Source organism: Gossypium hirsutum, chromosome A07 (assembly GCF_007990345.1).
Source record: "Gossypium hirsutum isolate 1008001.06 chromosome A07, Gossypium_hirsutum_v2.1, whole genome shotgun sequence".
Taxonomy (NCBI): Eukaryota; Viridiplantae; Streptophyta; class Magnoliopsida; order Malvales; family Malvaceae; genus Gossypium; species Gossypium hirsutum.
Genome location: NC_053430.1, coordinates 95,438,875 through 95,444,485, shown reverse-complemented (window position 1 = coordinate 95,444,485; position 5,611 = coordinate 95,438,875). Strand labels below are relative to the sequence as shown.

Sequence of the window (5,611 nt, the reverse complement as noted above, 5' to 3'; positions counted from 1 at the left end):
TATTACTTTAGCCATTTTTTATTTTTATTGCAATTTAATTTTAACTTTGCTTAAATTACTAAATTTTCTCTTATTTACTTCTGGCAGGTTTTTATAGTTTATAACTAGAAGAAACCCATCAGGACCTCTACTTTTTGATAGTGAGATCAAAAGCATTGCTCGTAGAAACAGAAGGGAAATAAGGCGAAGCCTACGATACATAGAGGAAGGACAAAAAGACGATATTCAAACCATAACTGAGGAGATGATTGATAATCAAAAAAATCTATTACCTCCTGTGGCTGTTGCAAACCCAGTAAATCAGGATCCTGCTCCTCGTACTATGTATGATTATGCTAAACCTACATTAACAGGAGCTGAATCGAGTATAGTTAGACCTGCTATTGCTGCAAATAATTTTGAACTGAAAATTAACACAATTCAAATGATACAACAGTTTGTTCAATTTGATGGCTTGCAGGATGAGGATCCAAACACTCATTTAGCAAAATTTCTGGAACTCTGCGACACTTTTAAGATCAATTGCGTTTCTGACGATGCCATTCGCCTTCGGTTGTTTCCATTCTCATTGAGGAATAAAGCTAAACAGTGGTTACACTCGTTACCACGAGGGTCAATCACTACTTGGGAACAAATAACCGAAAAATTTTTACTTAAATATTTTTCGCCGGCCAAAACGGCTAAATTGAGGAATGATATCTCTTCTTTTGTACAGATGGATCTAGAAACTCTGTATGATGCATGGGAGAGATACAATGACTTATTAAGAAGGTGCCTTTACTATGGGTTACCTCTATAGCTGTAGGTTCAGACATTTTACAACAGTGTGAACCCCTCAACAAGGCAACTAATCGACACAACCGTCGGTGGAACATTGAACGAAAAACACCTGAAGAGGCTTATGAATTTATTGAAGAGATGTCACTGAATAACTATCAGTGGCAAGTCATGAGAACAAAGCTGACGAAAGCTGCTGGTGTTTTCAACCTCAATGCAGTTACTATGCTATCTAACCAGGTAGAACTTTTAAATAAGAAGATTGTTGGTTTGTATGGTTCTACTCAGTTACATCCAGTGATGAGGTGTGATTCAAATGGAGGAGGGGTACACCACACAGAATATCAATTCTTCAACCCTACCACCGAGGAGGAACAAGTCCACTATATGGGTAATAATAATTCTAGACCTCAAAATAACCCATACAGTAACACTTATAATGCAGGTTGGAGGAACCATCCCAATTTCTCGTGGGGTGGTCAAGGAAATCAAAGGCCACAACATCCCCTAGGTTTTCAATAACCGCCTTACCAGCAGGAAAAGAAGCCGAACCTTGAGGAGATGCTAACGAAATTCATCTTGGTGTTAGAAACTCATTTTCAGAATACCGATACAGCTCTTAAAAATCAGCAAGTGTCGATTCAAGGGCTCGAAACTCAAATAGGATAGCTTACTAAGTTGATTTCTGAACAACCACAAGGGAGCTTGCCGAGTAATACTGAAACTAACCAAAGGGAACAACTTAATGTGATTACTATTCAAGATGAAGAAGGGTTAGTTGAACTTGAACCAGAACTGAGGCAAAGAATTGTAGTAAGTAAAAGTAAGGATGAGGTGGACCATAGTGAGCAAAAATCGGTAAGTAGAGAATATAAACCCCGTGTGCCATACCCTAAGGTGACAAGAAAAGACCACATGGACGAACAATTTGGTAAATTCCTTAAATTATTAAAGAAATTACATATTAACTTACCGTTTATTGAAGCTCATTCGTAGATGCGAAATGCAGTTAAATTTTTAAAAAAGCTTTTAGCAAATAAGCGAAAGTTGGATGAGACGTCGCATGTAGAGTTGAACGCAGTTTGCTCAGCCATTCTACAAAATAAGCTACCTAACAAGTTGAAAGATTCAGGGATTTTTACGATTCCTTATTTAATTGGTAGTTTAAATGTTAACAATGCTTTGGCTGATTTAGGGACAAGTATTAATGTCATGCCCTATAAAATGTTTAAACAACTCGGTCTTGGGAAATCCAAACAAACTAGAATGAGCATTCAATTAGCAGATAAAACAATTAGATTTCCTAGAGGTATTATTGAAGACGTGCTGGTCAAAATTGATAAATTTATATTTCCAGTTGACTTTGTTGTCTTAGACATGGATGAGGATAGTGACATACCTTTAATTTTAGGAAGAACCTTTTTAGCAACTGCTAGATCTATCATTGGTGTTGGCACATGTGAATTGATACTTCGTGTAGGTGATGACACGATTACTCTCCAAGCTCGTGATTCTGCTAAAATATCTAGTAATCGACATGATTCAGTTAATTTAAATAATGTTACAACTCAAACTTCTATGCAAAAGTCCCCTAGGAAGAACGTGATGGAGCATCATTCTAATCCATGCCACAAAAACGGAGCTACTCACGAAGAATGAAAGCTTCAGATCGATGAACTAGATGAATGGCGAACACATGTCAATGAGAAACCAAAAGCACACGAAAAATCAAAGAGACACCACGATGAGCGCAGGGATGAAACAAAGCAAATTAAAGTTGGGGATAAAGTATTGTTAGATGAAAAAGACCCCTGAATTGTAACTTTAGAGCATAATACAGAAGGAGTGACTCCCTTCACGGTAATGAACATCTTCTCACATGGTACAGTCGAGGTAATACATACTAAATTCAAAACTTTTAAGGTAAATAATACTCAAATCAAACCTTATTTTGGTAAAATTAATAGCAGAAGCGAGGAGTTTCAACTTCTCAATCCACTGTAATCATGCGAATAAAAGGTAAGTCGAGTTTAGACTCTAAATAAGCGCTTCTCGGGAGGCAACCCGAGCACTAACACTACTGACTAGTTTATTTTAGCTATTTTTAGTATTTTTGTGTAGGTACAGTGGCCCACACGGCTTGAACACACGGGCGAGTCCTTGGCATTATGGAAACAGGGCTAAAAATCCCCTAAGTATCGAGCCACACGGCCATGAAGTCGATCCACACGGCCATGTGAAGAACACGGCCTAGACACACAGGCGTGTCCTAGGCCGTGTGAAAATTGGAGCTAATTTTTTAAAATTTAAATAAGTTAGGGAGCCACACGGGCAAGGCACACGGTCGTGTGTTCGGACACACGGGTGTGTGGGGTACCACACGAGCGTGGGAGAAGCGAACAACATTGCACACAGCCATGTGAACCATACGAGTCAGCCATACGGGCGTGTCCTCAGGCCATGTGACATTAGAAATTCAAATTTCGCGATAAACACGGGCTGGACGAGAGCCACATAGGCCTTTTTATAACCCCCTCAAACCCTAATTTTTTCCCCTTGTCTTCTTTCCCAATTCTCTCCCCTTAGCCGCCGCAGCCTTCCAAACTCCCCTCACGCCTGTGCACCCCTTCCGACGACCAATAGCTTCTACCAGCGCCTCCACCACCGGCTGACCCCCTTCTTCAAACCCCCTCTCTTTCTTTCCCTTCCATCTTCGCGCCACACCCCACGCCCTCACATTGCGCCACACGGCCTACCTCTCCACGCCCGTGTCCCGCCCTCCACCATCGGGAACAGTACCGACTCTGACCAGCAGCTCCGTCCACTGCCGTGCACACCCTGACCACTGTTTTTAGGCATATAATGACAAACACACGAGGCAAGAAAATTTCTGTTCTCGCTTCGAAAAAGCGGAAGGGCCCTGGCACAACCTCCTCAGGCGCCTCGACCGAAGCTCGCCATCCTGTGCTTCAGTTCTCGTCAGACCCACAAAATGACTTGTTTCAGCTACTACGTGTACGACCATTGGGAGTGGGCCGATGTATTGACTGGGCTGCGTTGGAACAGGTCCAACTTGCTCACCTTGTTCACTTCCATCTCGATACTGAGCCGTGGGATCGGTTCTTTGCAATCATCGGGCCCATCTATTTAGAACTGACATTAGAGTTCTGCACTACCTTCCACTTACAGTACGTGATGAACACACATGACGAGGTTGGTACTATCATTTTCAGACTTGGTGGACTTGTCAAGCATATGAGTGTACCGGAGTTTGGAGCTGCTTTGGGCCTCTACACGGAAGAGTTCATGGCTTCAAAGAATTTTCTATAACTTTATTGACACATACACTATTTGCCATCTTGCTGTTGGACCGACCTTAAGGCGAGCACGGTTCCCTATGACGCGAGTCGCTCAAAAGTAACCTCTCTTCCTCCAACACTACGCTACATCCATGCCATCTTGGCTCACACTTTGACTGGAGGAGAGAGAGTAACGGAGTAGTTAGCACCACCGACGCGTACTTCCTATGAAGCATGGCGACTGGCCATGTATTTTACTTAGCATATTTTATCGCCCTCGTCTTTCACCACTAAATAGATCATCATAGGAGGGGCCCTATCTGCCTTGGCCCTTACGTGACTCGCCTCGCTCGACATTTCGGCCTCTTCGACACTCCAGAGATGTCATCGACACTCACATTAGTCTGCCAGATGTCTCCTCAAAGAATTTTCAGCGTGATCCACATGATGATGATAGAGCGACGCCGTGGAGCTGACCCTCTTCAGTACAGACTTGTCCACTCTGATGACCAGGATGAGCCAGAGGATATTCCTGACAATGTTCATCACTTTACGAGGACCTACCCCCACCACCACCACCGCATCACCAACCTCCTGCTACCACTTTAACAGACTTATCCGAGCGATTCACTCGCTTTGAGCAGCAGTGCTTCGAGCGATTCGACAGTATCGACGCCACTCTCTGACAAATTTGCCACCACCTCCATATTTCTTCTTCAGCGCCACCGGTTCACGACTCTGATGATGAGAACCTTTGAGTCCTTTTATTTTATTTTTATTTTTATTTTTATTTAAATTTTATTTTCTCTTATTTATTTTTGAAGACTTATGTTTTATATTTTTAAACCCTACTTATCTTTATGATTATTATTGAATTATCCCTTAATTCTCTTCCACAGTGGTGTTTATTTTCTTATTAGTACCTCAGAATCATGTCTTTTATTCAGCTTTCTCTACAATTCTTGCTCTCGTTACTCCAAGGATCTCATCCAAATATTCAGGGCAGTATTCAGGGCAGTTTTGCTACTCTCCCTCTCTTATGATATTATGCTTATATTGTTATTAACTATCTTTGTACATTGAGGACAATGTACATCTTAAGTGTGGGGAGGTTATTTATGTGATTATCAGAAAATCTCTGAATTTTTATCTTGTTCTCAAATAATTTTCTCATATCATTATTAGAGTAAATTTTAATTGATATACGATTTTTATTGATATGTTTTGAATTAAATCATAAGTAACTGTGCATTAATTGTTTCAACTATAAGACATTAGAGAATCGAGTATGATAAGTTGAAATTTTTTAGAATTAAAATTGCTAGGTTGTTTCCCTGAATTGAGGTATTATCTTGAAGTTCTGAATTTACAGGATTGACATCAAATACCCATAATTCTCGTGAGATTTTGAGCCTTTTAAGAGCATATATATTTCTTGCTCACTGATTATATTGGTTAGGAGTGTGTCAACATTGAATTGTTATTCTAGAACTTGCATCGATTATGAATGTCAAGACCACACCTTTGATTTGATA

The 5,611-nt window shown here is 40.7% G+C and overlaps 1 non-coding gene across 1 annotated transcript; it reads right to left on the bottom strand.

Annotated features, from left to right (window-relative positions):
• Positions 1-682: 682 nt before the first annotated feature.
• LOC121204364 (small nucleolar RNA R71) lies at positions 683-789 on the bottom strand. Its single transcript, XR_005899289.1, has one exon. It is a non-coding gene; the product is annotated as a small nucleolar RNA R71 (small nucleolar RNA).
• Between the last annotated feature and the right edge of the window lie 4,822 nt (positions 790-5,611).